The following is a 16,029-nucleotide window of genomic DNA, read 5'->3' as shown; positions in this document are numbered from 1 at the left end:
TTTTCATCGAAATCTTCTGATTTGAAGTGCATCGCGTTAACGTACTCTACTGTACTGATGAGATCCTCATAACACGAACAACTGTCAGATTTGATGTCTTTGCCACGACCGCGTTGTCGGTGTATCCATTCGTCTTTGCTCGCAAATGTCCCCCATTTATCGGCTTGCAGTCATATTCTTCTTCGACGCGTAATTCTACATATCGCACGGGACTATTCTATTTCTTTCGTAAACATCAGAGAACAGACTCGATGCAAGAAGAGATTTTATGAATATGATTTTAATTGAGAAACAGAATAAGGAATAACAATGCAACAACCGATTAAGAGAATTTGTAAATCAGAAAATTGAAGGAAGAAAAATGAATGAAGAATGAGACAACCATATTCGTACTCAAGATGGCCAGTCTTTCATACTATATGGCATACAGCACATGATTAGGTGGCGTCCCACCCGACTTTTCGTCATTTCGACAAAACGTCATATCATAACACTGTTGTCTCAATCAGAAATTAAGGATTTGAGAAGAGAAACAATTCAGAAGGGATACAGGAATTTTTCTTTCATTTTCACCTCATATAATTTATCAACAGAAGAAGCTCCTACGTATTCAAGAATCAAGAAAAACATATACTATCGTATTAGAAGAAAGAATGTCAATGCCGATCACCTTCCACGCTTCACTTACGCATGCCTTCAGGATCGTGCGGATACAGGTTCACGATTCAAGTCACATCATTGCTTCGAAATGCTTCCTGGAAATGCCTTCACATCAACTACTTCAATAATTTGATCTTAATCGCGTCCTTTCGAAATTTGTAATCACGGCTTCAGATCTCATCTATGTCGCGTAAAATATCCAGCGATCACGCAACTCCTCAATTCTGTCGATAAAATATGATGTCTCTTCCACCATCTAGAAGATTCCACCATTTCCTTCAATCATCCTTTATTTATTCAAACCACGAACCTCATTAAATTTTTAATAATTTTATAAATTGAGTAAGTAATATTTTTAACATGTTGATTCAGAATTTATGTTCGTCTTTCACGGAGAAATTTAAACTTTCTTCTTACTAGTGGTCTACTTGATCCTTCGAATTAACAATATTGAGTCTAATTCCATTCTTCTTTTTGGGTCATTTTATGTTGGTAATAACAAGAACATAGATAGTAATTCGACAACCAATTTGTAAAACTCATTTCATGCCAAAAATCCTCTGAAAGTTGATTAAGAAAATCTTTTTCGGAATCTCATTTTAAAGTTTTGGAAATCAATTATTTTGGTTGTCATTACTATATACATTACTTGCTATTTTTATGGTTTACCAATAAAATGTCTAATTAAAAGAATATCCATATAAAGGTCCTTCTACTTCGGTACGCCTTCCATGCTTTTCCTTGGACTCTATTCGCATTTCTTAGTCGATGAAACTTAATTTACCGTTATATATCATTTTATTCGCAGCTCGAACCCAATGCTAACGCCTGCCATTATCTTTCATATTCTCGTCGTCGTCCTTGACGTTATGCTTACGACCATGTATGCGATTCGATGTTCTGTCTGTAGATAAAGGCGCACATTCTTACTAGTCTTACCTATACCTAGTAAGGTAGATATCATTCCTCGCGCAGCTCTCGATAAGTGATAAGAATCCTCTCGCAACGGTGGTGCCTTCGAATCGCGCAACGTTAGCTCTTCATCAGCTTCCTTCAACTGGTTGCCTTTGACGTGGAACTCGTCCTAATACCTAAGTTAAATCGTACCATCACTCACCTAGCTTTCCTTACACAAGTGCTCACGAAATCAACCGCATTTCCTTCAAACCACATGAAAAGTAGGGTAACATACCCGGTCTCCATCGATCCGTCGATTCCTCATTATTGTATGATCTGAGAATTCAATATACCTATAATGTTATGATATTCGCCTTACACTTTCTCAACGATCCTATCTTAGCAACTCCATCTCGGATCTGCTAACCCTAATTCACACTCAACTCAACTTAACCTGAGTATGCCTAGGGTATTTCCTATCCTGTACGACCTATCATTTCTATCTTACTCTCACCTATTCTTATTTCAGTGACCAATAACCTGCAGTTCTGATGCCAACTGTAACACCCCAAATCCGGGGTCAAGATTTGGTGTCACTAAACCATTATTACATAAAGTAAAGAAATAAATAAATAACCCCTTAAATCCGGATCTTTTACAGGTTATGGTATGAAACAAGAATCTAACCTTCTACAACTCACTTCAACTATAATACAAGTATAAATACCTTTGAACTAATGCTCTTGTCACATTCTTCTAACACCTTCAACCTCTCGCAACGGAAATTTCTCTAACTTCTGCTGTCTATCAAAGCTATTCACTTTAATCCTTATCTGTTTCTGGCAGAAATAAGAATTTACAAAGCAAGAGTAAGCCAAAAATGCCCAGCAAGTATATATATTTTGAGTTTCAAACATTAAAATCAAAGAAAACCTCCGGATAAAATCTCTGAAATATTTTGAAGAGCGAAACACGAAATCATTTAAAGGATATACTTCATTATCTTAAAATCAATTTGATTTGCATTGCTATAAATCACATAGGAAATAATGATATTTTATAAGAGCTTCAGAGATCGCGTGTTTTCAAAATAGCTTCTGGTAACACTTCATACTTGAGAAACGAATGCAATAACTATTCATAAAACAACGTTCAAGAAATTCCTAATTATTCAACATCCATCATTATCGACCAAGTTTCCATAGACTTAGCCTGCTAAACCAGCCTGATAAGGACGGGTTGAATAATTGAGAAGATCTCAATTCATTCAAGATTTTAACTATCACTGAGCAACTAATGCTGCAGCAACAATCTGAACCTCGAATTTATTTAGAAACATTGTAATTACCCGAAACTGAGTGCTAAGGAAAACTAACTTTAATCCATAATCACATTTTTTTTCTCAAGAAGGAATGCCGGCGATCAACAATAATTAGAATGGACACTAGTTCACACTTATACCCTGCTGATCAGTCAGGATACAGTGCAGATCTATACCTACCTGTATAGATCCAGTCGGGTCCCCAGGCACTACGACCCATCTCAAGGCACCGATTATGTTTAGGTCCTTAGGATTAAGTCAAACTTAATCCCCAAAGTATCATTATCCAGCCCGTAAAGTGTTTTGATGTCAAACCATTTTGAAGTCAAAACTTCCCAATTCAGGGTTCGCAAATAACCCGAAAGAATGGGTATTTGCTCAAGAGAGCAATCGAATTATAGGAACAAGAATAAAAGAATTATGCATAATCAGAGTAATTGCAGCGAAATGTAAAACATTTAACTATTCTGAACTTAGAATAGGAACGAAGAAATAATTACATTATTTTAAAAGAAAAATCAGGAATACTTGCCTCAATAAGCTTTAACCGTTATTACTGGTTGGCTTTGGTTCGACTTTGATCGTTCGGCTTTATCGTCCACCTACTATCCTATTCTCGATATGATCCCAACATTCAGACCCTTCGGTTGGAACTTCGTTGATCTCGACGTCTAATCACTAAATCGTTCCTAGTCCTATGTCACGTCTCGGGTCTTCCGTCTAAACCTACAGGGTTGAAATATCCTAATTCAGATAACCGCTTAAGTTTAACATCAAACCGCCACCCTATTCTACCCATACGATTTCATAACCGAATTCATATTTATACGTATTATCGAAATACACATAGCAATTATGGTTCACATCTTCAAAAATCGGTTCGGTTATTTAATTTCGGAAAATACGTATATTTGTCATTTTGAAAAATAGGTAATCGATTATTCACAAAATATCTTGTCACATCACGTAAATAGGTTTCTTAAAGTTCAATTATATCCTCGTTCGACGTCTCTGACAATTACAGGTTAGGTTCCCGTATTTTCGGAATTAATTTCCCCGAAAATCAGGCAGCGTCTCCGTTGATTATCGGCCTACCCGTCGAATCAGTTCGACGTCAAATTCACAACACAACAACAACCAACAATCGCAATCATCCAATTTACAACCAATTACCAAGTCCCAAACTCTAATTCGCCTGGTTATTATTACTATTCGTATTTTGCATTTTTATGCTTATTTTTATTTTATTCGCATTTTCGTTTCTCAACTAATTCACCAACTATTTTTATTTAATTAATAACGTAGGACTCAGATTAAAATCATCACGGTCCACCGTCGACTCGCCGAAGCCCATCGCCGACGGCGATAAAATTCGTGGGTTTTCGTTCATTGCGGACATCCGACACGAATTCCATCGATTAATTATAATTTATTTCAGCAAAAAGGATATTTTATTTCATAGAACTTCAATCAATTTATTCCCTACAGCAAATAGAAATTAAGATTAATAAAAAAATTTAATCAGTCCACACAAGCACGCGCCACACGCGCCCCTGATGGAAGAGGCCGAAAGAAATAGCCGGCTAAATGGCCGGAAACGACCAACAACAGAAAATAATACTGAAGTCACACACACAACAAAACAGATGCATACATATGCATACACAGGAGAACACATGAAGGCAATCACGAAGCCAAAGTTTACCGAAAAGAAACATAGGCGTGAAATTCGCCGGAAAGCAGCGGCGGCGGTGGCGGTGTTACCACCGGAAAAGAAAAGGCGAAACCAGGAAGAAAACGAAGAAGGAGAGAGATACGTATATGGAGAGATTTAAGAGAGAGAATCGAGAAGAAGAAGAGGAGGAGATTGAGAGCAACCGAATTGATCGAGAGGAGGAGAGGCGGTGAAGAAAAAGGGGGGTGGGGGGTTAGGTTTTGTTTATATTTTTTTTCCTATTCCCGATATTATTCTTTTTTCGTACTGTAATTTAAAAATTGAACGAATGTTTAATGGGTAAAATAATTCGAAAATTAGCGAAAACAGTTTCTTTAAAAATCCCGAAATAATTAGGAGTTAATAAAATTAAATTTGCAAGATTTTTAAATCATTTTTATAACGCGCATTGGACCTGTATTCTTTTCAATTTAACGAATACATGTGCGGTTAAATAAAAGCCAGCAAATTTCCGAAATAATTTTGAAATTCTTTAAATTTTCCGAACTTAATAAAATAAAATTTTCATGATTTTTGAAGCATTCTGGAATTAAATACTGATTTTACAATTAAATGGACTAAAAAAAGCATTTAAAGATAATTAATAAATAAAATATTGATTTCTAAATTTTATAAACCCTTAAAAATAATAAATAAAATTATAGAATAACAAAAATAATTTTGGAAACAATTGTAGCATTTATAAGAATAAATATTCAATGAAATTACTTTTTAAAAAAATGAATTACGTTCATACAGCTCGATATTTAATTACAAAATTAATCTCTGCATCCAGCAAATCACAAACAATAAATAATACAACATCACATAGCTGAGAGAACCATCACATATTTTATTTGTTAATAATTCGATAATTACATTTGCCTTTTGGATCCGAAAATAGGTTACTTAGCCGCTAAGTAACTGAAAAGACGATACGATTTTAATACCAGATTTGAATAATTATCAAAACAGAGCTTCCTATAAAATACTTTGTACGAAATTAAGGTAATAATGTCTCGTCTTTTGAGAATATGGATTCTTATCGATATATAAAATGATTCGCGTATTGGAAATTTCACACACTCATACAGGTCAAACCGTACCCCGGATCGAGAAAGTCAAAACATAAAAAAGTGTTCAGAATTATCAAATTAGGTTAGGAAGGAGTTTTCGGAAGAGTTTCGTGTTGTAAAAACGCAAAAACGATTGAAGTGGGACAATTTCTGGTTCTAAAAATAAATATTTTAATTATGTAAGAATAATCATTATTAATTCTATAAATCCTTATAAAATCATATGATTATTCAAAAATTACCAGAAAGATACCAAAATTATCTAGATTTAATTCTGGATAATTAGAAGTTAAAATATTCACATTTTCATCAGAAGTAAACATCCAAATATTAATATCAGTTATCAAATAATTTACCAAAATTCACATAAAAATCACATAATAATTATTTATAGATAAAAATAATTACATAATATTTCTCAGGCGTTACATTTATACAATCAAATCGATTTCTAACACAAGTATGTAACAGTAGTCAAGTATATTCAATAAACTCTGTTACAATAGAACATTTGTTCTCTCAGTGATGAACAATATCACTAAGAGCTGCTAGGTTACAATGTATAATCTCCTCGTGAATGATAACACATATAGTGTAAACCCTAAGCTGTGTTTATATAGAACACAGTTACAAGATATCTTCTAATTGATATGGAATATAATTCTGTCTCCTAAAATATATCAATCAGATATTATCTTCTACAAGTTTTCTAATCTTCTAACTCTTCATGCATATCTTCTATTATTTTAGTCACGATCATTTCCTGTAAATCAGTTGCTTTCCTTATCTGAAGTATCCGCACTTAAGTCCTGATATAAATCCTGACGACCTTAAAGTTCTGATATAAGTTCTGTCTTCAGTAAGTCCTGATTTCCAGTAAGTTCTGATATTAAATTCTGAAACTAAACACAACAGATCAGACATAACATCACAAATATATCAAACATGATTTATTCCAACTAAAAATTTAAGGTCTAATTAGATAACTAAATGATTTCAGTTTAAGGATTTATTCGACTTAAGCATTATGGTTTATCCTGAAGTTAAAATTATGATATTTGAGTTTGGATAAGGCTAAGAACTACTATTGTAGATAGAAAAAAGTATTATCTCGCACAAGAATGCAACGTTATGTATACATTAACATGTTATAAAATCAATTCTTAAACATTTATGTGTATATAATATGGTGATAATAACTATTTATTGAAATTCAGCCTTTCAGGTCAGTGACGGCAAAGTCCATTTCAACAGGTAAAAGATATTGCTAGAAGGAAATAGATACAGTTTTAAAAAGGTAACTCTTAATGTTAAACAACCTTCCTCTGGAATGTCGATGCATTATTTGCCCCTTTTGGTGATTCGCTGCAAAGCACGGGATATTTGGTCAACTAATATATAATATTTTGAGGTACAGTAGATTGAAAAATGAAGCAGACCATAGTTTCTCATGAAATAACTAGTACTCCAACAAAGACAATAAAACAAAAAACATTTATCTCAACTAAAACACATAAAAAATTGTCATATACATGAATGCCATATTATAAAAAACAATTTATTTAATTATTAACATCCCTTCTTACCATCAAAGCCCGTGTTGCAATAGGACCGGTGGCTTGCTTCCTGTACTCCCACCCGACCTTCCATTTGGAATATGCTGCATACCGAGATTATAACCATCTTGAGTGAGTGGTCACCTGAAATCCAAGTTTATTAATTATAAAGATCATAGAGATCAAACAACTTTACTCTACTTCCAACAGCTGAACCACACAAAACAGAAAAAAACTATCTGGAACTTTGGAAGTAAACATACGTATAAAAACTAAGATAGAACATACTCCATAACCTTCTCTGCTATTAACTTAACTATCAAAAAAATTCGCACCGCCCCCTAAGAGAAGTTATTGACCAGCATCCTTCCCCATTGCAATCATATCATCATAGGAATATGAGCCTTTTCTAGAAGTTTTGAGTACTAAAAAAAGAAAGAGGATCAAAGAAATGATTTAGATATACTTTAGGAATGAGATATAAAGGCCGGAAATGGCAAGTATCATACCACGAGTTCCATCCGGAGAGGCTACTAGACCTTTAAATATGTAGTTCCCATCTTCGTCTCTGGAGGCATACCCAGCAATGGGAGTCCGGCAAGACCCATCCAAAGTAAGCAGGAAATAATGTACTACTCGGACCTTGTTAGGTAATTAAAAATATATGTACTACTCCGACCTTAGCCAGTAATTAAAACTATGTAGTACTCAGACCTTAAGCGTTAAAAAAACAACATATAAAAGGTGATAGAATAATATCTCAAGCAGAAGGCTCCATATAGCTCCACATAACAAAACTAAAAAAATTCAATACAACTAAAATGGGAAGAACATGCATACCATAAGTGGCAGTGCGGTGGTTTCAAACAACAAAGCATCAGGTTTATCGACAAGAACAGGAAACTTTGTCCACAAACAACTCAACCCGCATCGACAAGAGTACACGTTATTAAATTTATCAGGTAACCAAGTCCTCCCTTTAAATAAAACACTCACATGTTTCATTTTCAATTCACTACATTTCACTTCACCATACTCATCTTGAATAGAAACTGACCCATTATTCATCAACCCTCTATGTTTATGTCTAAACTATATGCTCACAAGCTACTACTAATCTAGTCTTCTCATGGTTTAACGAGACCTAAGTTAATACAACATGACTCTCATCAAAATGACAGACCACAACGAACTTTTCAAAGCACAAAAAATGAACTACATTGACATCAGGGATACCATTATATCATTATTACTTTTAACTTCTTATAACAAATATTATACTTTCAAAATAAAACCCCAGTTTAAAAAAATTAGGGTTTCAATTTTTTAGAAAACCCCCTTCACAGATTCTTACATACTCACCAATTTGACTTTCGAAACTCCCACTCAATATCATTTCAATTCGAGCTTCGAACTCCCAATCAATATCGTGTTGTGGGAGATCAATAAATTTCGAGCTTATGATTTGAGTTACCCATTCTAGATGAAATAACCAAATCGAGGGAGGTTAAAGTCGAGAGAGACCAGAGTAGAGAGTTGAGGAGAGGACATACCAGAGATGGCTGAGAGTAGAGATAGAGTTGCATATATGAGAGTTGAGACTTGAGAGAGAGGTGCTGTTCGAGAAGAGAGAGGTGAGCGGAGAGTAATTTCAATTTTTACTTATTTTGTTTGTTTTTATCACAAGATAGTGAAAAAATAGGGGGAAACAAAAATTTGGTTGAGGGGGTATTATTTGGTAAATAGGCGGGGAAAATTTTGATTAAGGAGGAAATAATTAGGATTGCCGTGTTTTAATTTTTTTCAATACTTAAGACATCGGTCTCACTACAAAAAAAACGGCTAACTACAACCGGGAAAAATCTGGTTGTATTTAGCTAAATACAATCCGGTTGTATTTAGCTAAATACAACCGGTTTTTGGACCGGTTGTAAATGCTCGAGTAATATTTAGTAAGGCGGTTGTATTTATACTAAATACGACCGCTTAAATACAACCGCATAAATACAATCGCTTAAATACAACCGCTTAAATACAACCGTATTTAGTCAAATTTAATTTTTCAATTTAAATTTGAAAATCCCCCCAAAAATTTGAATTTCTGTAAAAATTCAAAACGTCCGCCTAAAATATAAACTCGACCGTATATGGTAGAAGATATGGTTCTAAATTCGACCGTATATGATTAAAAATAATGTTCTAAATTCGACCGAATGCGGTAGAATTAATGAGCATCGGTTTTTTTTAAAAAAGCTCGCCGGAAAATTCTTAAATTCCGGTGAGCTTCAAAAATTCCGGCCATACACCTCAACAGCCTCAACAAACCCAGAAATGACTCCTGTTTTCGAACCCAGCCATACAGCTCTGCCTGTATCTATAGCCGAACCACCCTGTATCTCTACACCTAAACCCAGATGTTTACTAACTGCATTCTCACCCGGAAAAACCTCCTCCATTCCATCCACACCCTTCACACCAGTCGAACTCGCCTAAAATAATATTATTTTTTAGTTTGTTTATAAAATATAATATCAACCGTTGGATTACTTTTTAATACTTAAATTTGGCACGTTGGATCTAAATCACACGGATCGCGGCCAGACTAAATAATTAAGGAGTGTCAATTTATAAATTCACTTCATATATTATGTATTTTATATTATGAAAATTAAGATACGGATAATTTCTATAAAAAAATATTGTAATTTGTTAAACTTTTTCTTAATATATTTTATTTTATAATTTATTTTAATAACTCATTATTTTAATAAAAAAATTGAAATTGTGATTTTGATCAATTTGATCGGTATTAGACTAACACTAAGTAAGAAGTAATGGTCAAAATACTAGTTGACCGTTAAAATAACAAACCAAATAAATTTATATTTTACTAAATTTTTTATCATATCACTAAAATATATAGATATTGACATTCGTAAGATTGGATCATTCATAATTTTTTTAAAAAAAAAATCAAAACATCGGTATGGAACTAAACACTAGTAAGAAATACTGATCAAACTACTAGTTAAATGTTAAAATAGCAAACTAAATATATTTATATTTTTCTAATTTTTTTACCATATCACTAAAATATATAGATAATGACATCTATAGGTTGGATCATTCATAAATATTTTTTCAAAAATCGAAGAATCGGTATGGGATTAAACACTAGTAAGATGTACTAGTCAAACTACTAGTTGATTGTTAAAATACCAAATCAAATACATTTATTTTTTTCTAATTTTTTTTATCATATCACTAAAATATATAGATCTTGACATCTGTAAGGTTAGATCATTCATAAACATTTTTTAAAAAATCGAAACATTAGTATGGGACTAAACACTAGTAAGTAGTACTGGTCAATGTACAAGTTGACTGTTAAAATACCAAACCAAATACATTTATTTTTTTCTAAAATTTTTATCATATCACTAAAATATATAGATATTGACATCCTTATGGTTGGATCATTCATAAATATTTTTTAAAAAATCGAAACATCAGTGGGACTAAACACTATTAAGAAGTACTGGTCAAACTACTAGTTGACTATTAAAATAGTAAACCAAATACATTTATTTTTTTCTAAATTTTTTATCATATCACAAAAATATATAGATATTCACATCCTTACGGTTGGATCATTAATAAATATTTTTTAAAAAATCGAAACATCAGTATAGGAGTAAATACTATTAAGAAGTATTGGTCAAACTACTAGTTGACTGTTAAAATAGGAAATCAAATACATTTATTTTTTTCTAAAAAATTTATCATATCACTAAAATATATAGATTTTGACATGATATGATAAAAATTTTAGAAAAAAATAAATATATTTGATTTGCTTTTTTAACAGTCAACTAGTAATTTGACATGTACTTCTAACTAGTGTTTAATCCCATATTGATGATTCAATATTTTTAAAAATATTAATGAACGATCCAACCGTTCGGATGTCAAGATCTGTATATTTTAGTGATATGACAAAAATTTTAGAAAAAAATAAATATATTTGGTTTGTTTTTTTAACAGTCAACTAGTAATTTGACCTGTACTTCTAACTAGTGTTTAATCCCATATTGATGATTCTATATTTTTAAAAATATTAATGAATGATCCAATCGTACGGATGTCAAGATCTGTATATTTTCGTGATATGACAAAAAATTTAGAAAAAAATAAATATATTTGGTTTGTTTTTTAACAGTCAACTAGTAATTTGACCCGTATTTCTAACTAGTGTTTAATCCCATATTGATGATTCGATATTTTTAAAAATATTAATGAATGATCCAACCGTACGGATGTCAAGATCTGTATATTTTAGTGATATGATAAAAAATTTAGAAATAAATAAATAAATTTGGTTTGCTTTTTTAACAGTCAACTAGTAATTTGACTCGTACTTCTAACTAGTGTTTAATCCCATATTGATGATTCTATATTTTTAAAAATATTAATGAATGATCCAACCGTACGGATGTCAAGATCTGTATATTTTAGTGATTTGACAAAAGATTTAGAAAAAAATAAATATATTTGGTTTGCTTTTTTAACAGTCAACTAGTAATTTGACCCGTACTTCTAACTAGTGTTTAGTCCCATATTGAAGATTCGATATTTTTAAAAATATTGATGAATGATCCAACCATACGGATGTCAAGATCAGTATATTTTAGTGACATGACAAAAAATTTAGAAAAAATTAAATATATTTGGTTTGTTTTTTTAACAGTCAACTTGTAATTTGACCTGTACTTCTAACTAGTGTTTAATCTCATATTGATGATTCGATATTTTTAAAAATATTAATGAGTGATCCAATCGTACGGATGTCAAGATCTGTATATTTTAGTGATATGAAAAAAAAATTAGAAAAAAAATAAATATATTTGGTTTTCTTTTTTAAAATAAATTTTAGAAACTCAAACTATAATTATTAATTGAACGATAAATATCTGACTACCATAATAATCTTTTTTGCAAGAACTAAAATATAAATTTCATGTAAATTTTATTTTATATTTTTTCCAAAAAAATTTCGCCATTTTTAAAAATAATTCGACCGAAATCGATTAAATTTAGTACGAAATTGGCTGGCGGGAAAATTCCCTTCATTTTTTGGCAAGGCTAAATTCGACCGAATGCGGTTCAATTTAAGAGCACAGCTAAACTCAACCGTATACGGTTGCATATAAATACAGTTGTATTTATTCGGTTGTAATTAGTAAGGATAAATTCGACCGAATGCGGTTGAATTTAGGAGCACGGCTAAACTCAACTGTATACGGTTGCATATAAATACGGTTGTATTTATTCGGTTGTAATTAGTACTAAATCCGACCGCGTAAATACGACCGTATATAAATACGACCGCATGCGGTTGTATTTAGCCGCTCCCTTAATTTCAACCGAAAACGGTTGAATTTGATGTCGATTGTATTTGTATGGTTGTATTTAGCCTTATTTTCTTGTAGTGTCTATTAAGGAAGTGATGTATTAATAATAGAAAGACATCATATTAACGCGGGATGATGTTAATGAAGTTTTTAACATCAGTGGCATGAGTGACCGATGTCTAATGTGTGATATCTATTAACCTTTTTCTTGTAGTGAACACATAGAGTTTTAGCCTGGTTTGACCCCTATCTCTAAAAGTCTACATCCTGGTCCCCTACGAACTTGGTAAGAGAATATATTATTAATCACTGAAATGATACGATTACAAGATTCAATAATATATCTCCCTGTATCCCTTGTTGCAGATAGCAGTTTGCTTATAACACATGTTCCCTTGAGTAAATTGCTCTCTAATCCCTATACCAAGCCTGTATAGCGTTCTCTAGCAATCTAAATCCCTGAACTCTTGTTATCCAAGCTCAACTACTCAGCAACAACAATTACACCTTGAACAATACAAATCGAATAGAAAGATACAACTCAAACTATGAACTCAATATAGATATATGTGTATATACTAGAGCTCAAACTAAAATAACATTCAATGAATGCAAGTTGTATTTTCTCATATGGTATGGTGTATACTTCGTGGATCAGTCTCCCTGAAAAACAGTATACACCTATGCTATTATAGATTAAGATAACATTCAATTAAACCCACAACTTCCGATCTTGATCAAGTCTCACGGAAAGTTTATTTTATTTACATTCGAACGTTAAAGTAATCATGTAACACATTTAAACTAAAGATAAGATAGACATATAAAGAGTTTAGAAACATCTATCTTTAGTTTAAATAATACCAATCTTGAACTAAGTTGTTTCGGATTAGAAAACAATTAGAAACAACTAACTAGGAAATAGGGAAATGGTTTTGGATAAAACATTTGAATATCCGATGAGCTCTAATATAGGTAAACACGTTAAATATATTAAATCTCCTTGTAAACTGTAAATCTGGTTTATCCTGATGAACCTGTCAACTGTTAATGTAAGCTTGCTATTAACCCTTGTTAGCTTGCTGATAAACAAAATATGAATATTGTAAAACAAGGTTAGTAGCAGTTGTATAAATTATACACAGCTAACTGAGATAAGAATAAAGTAAGCTATAAGCTAGCTAATAGTGTGATCATCAAAATCAAAAGTATATCACATTGAAGGAGACAAAAAATATATATTAATTATATATATATAGGTAGCACTCAATGTGTTAGAAAATGGAACTTTGAGGCATAATTAGATTATGACCTTGATGTAATTTCTGAAAACTAATAGTTGGAAATTGTTCCTTACTAAGAGGACTCAAACTTTCATGTTTGGATCTAAGACATTTTCTTAGTGGAATCCATAAATAAATGGAGTTGAAATGGCTAGCTTGAAATGAGTTTGTGGTTGATTAAGTTGCAAAAACTTGAGTACCACATTGAAATGGTAAAAGAGTGTTGGTGGCTTTATATTGTATAAAATGCAAGTGTAATGCACAACTACTAAGGTATGCGGGTATGCATCCCTAGAAACCATCTCTAATTTTCTTTCTGCTGTTATATTTTCTTGAGCTACAAACCATCTTTCTCCTAGAAATTCTCTTTTTAATAATATATCAAATGCGTTTAACGTATCTTTCCAGCTTCTAGCATACGTTCTTACTTGTCCCTTTAATTCATAAATAATATTTTCCAACCAAAATGTTGGCTTTCCTACGATTATTTTTGATATTAATTAAAAAACATAATCGAGATCTTCTATATTTTTTGAATTCATTAAGGCTATATACATCCCTAAATTCCAATCTTTTATTCTTCTACTTATTTCTTGATCATCATAGACATTGTCTAAATCTAGAAAATATCCATTTATATTTATTCATTGGTTTATTGATCCTATGAAATCTTGTACTTCATTTTGTTGTCCTATAGGTATATTTCCTGGCATCTTAATATTATTTTTAGTTATTATATGATCTTCTATTTTTTCTTCTGGGTATGCATCTTCATCCATTATATGCGAAGTTTCTCTTTCTTTTATATCACTTTCATCGCTTTTTTCTTCATTTGTTATGATTGCATTTACGGTTTTTCCAAGGGCTTCTAATATTTCTTTATTTCTTTTATTATCATTTCATTTTCCTCATTATCTGATTCTTCTAAGTAATTTAATCCTTCTTCTTCTAGATTACTATCTGATTCACTGGTATTACTACTCTCACCTTATTCTTTATTCGTTTCTGGATTACTATCGTCAGGCTTAATAATTTCCTTTCCTTTTAATTCTATCTTTAATTGATTTATCTCATTTTTTTAAATATCTATTTCTTTTAATACATTTAGTACTTCTAAATTTGTTCCTTTTAGTTCTTTCTTTTGGGTTTTATATTTTCTTTTATAAAATTTATATATTTAACCATTCTATATTGGTTTTAGTTTTTAATTTAACATTTTCTTTTCTTAATTCTTCTAATTCATCTTTTCTCATTTCTTGTTTTATAGGTTCATATTTTTGTCTTTCTTTTTCCATTAACACCTTTCCATGTTTTTTAAGAAATATTATAACACTATGTTCTGTTATAGACATTCTGTTAGTGTAGGTGCCCTAGAGGCAACACATTATTCTTTTATAATCTTTATGTCAGTTGATCATTCAATAAATGTATTTATTATGACCTTAATTACTGCGATATTTTGTTAGCATAATAAATGTCCTTAGAATCATGATACAAATTGTATAGTTTAAGTACATGACTTGAACTTGAGATTATATAATATATCATATTCTTAAAGGTCCCTAGTCGAGTATTATTATATAGGACAATAATAATACATAGATAGACTAGTATGTTGTTTGACAAGATAACCACATCTCATTGGTTATAAGTATGGGGATACTAAAGTCAATACATAGGTACATGTGAGAGTACATGGTACTGGACAGACCCACAGTGAGATTCTTCATGTTTAATAAAGTCATAAGAAAGACTCACAGTGATAATGGTGTAACGATCCTTTGACTTGAAATCATTATATTTCTATACGAGGATTAATATACTTTGACTACATTAAAAGTTACTTTTAATCGGGTGATGATAAAAATGGACATCGGGTATATCATGAGTCGTATGAGAAATATGAATGATAGATAAAGGATTTAACCCTCCTATAATTAGGAGAGATATTATTGGCCTCCTGATTGAGTGAGATTATAAAAGCATGGCCATGCTCAAATAATGATTTGTCTTGATAATCTACTCATGGATCAAGTAAACCCGGATTAAATGTTGAAGAGGATGACTAAATACATGCCTCGAGTTTAATCTATAATATGTATGGTTAAAGG

The 16,029-nt window shown here is 31.6% G+C and overlaps 1 long non-coding RNA gene across 5 annotated transcripts; it reads right to left on the bottom strand.

Annotated features, from left to right (window-relative positions):
* Positions 1 to 6,129: 6,129 nt before the first annotated feature.
* Positions 6,130 to 9,082, bottom strand: LOC141724708 (uncharacterized). 5 transcript variants are annotated; one of them, XR_012576869.1, is made up of 5 exons: positions 7,734 to 9,082; positions 7,521 to 7,649; positions 7,255 to 7,368; positions 6,988 to 7,033; positions 6,130 to 6,570 (listed from the first exon to the last, which is right to left on the bottom strand). It is a non-coding gene; the product is annotated as an uncharacterized LOC141724708 (long non-coding RNA). The 5 variants fall into 5 exon arrangements; XR_012576866.1 differs by having other exon boundaries at positions 7,488 to 7,649; positions 7,734 to 9,075; XR_012576867.1 differs by having other exon boundaries at positions 7,513 to 7,649; positions 7,734 to 9,071.
* Between the last annotated feature and the right edge of the window lie 6,947 nt (positions 9,083 to 16,029).

This window comes from Apium graveolens, chromosome 5 (assembly GCF_009905375.1).
Source record: "Apium graveolens cultivar Ventura chromosome 5, ASM990537v1, whole genome shotgun sequence".
NCBI lineage: Eukaryota > Viridiplantae > Streptophyta > Magnoliopsida > Apiales > Apiaceae > Apium > Apium graveolens.
The sequence above is the reverse complement of the archived record's forward strand: the minus strand, read 5'-3'. Positions and strand labels throughout refer to the sequence as shown.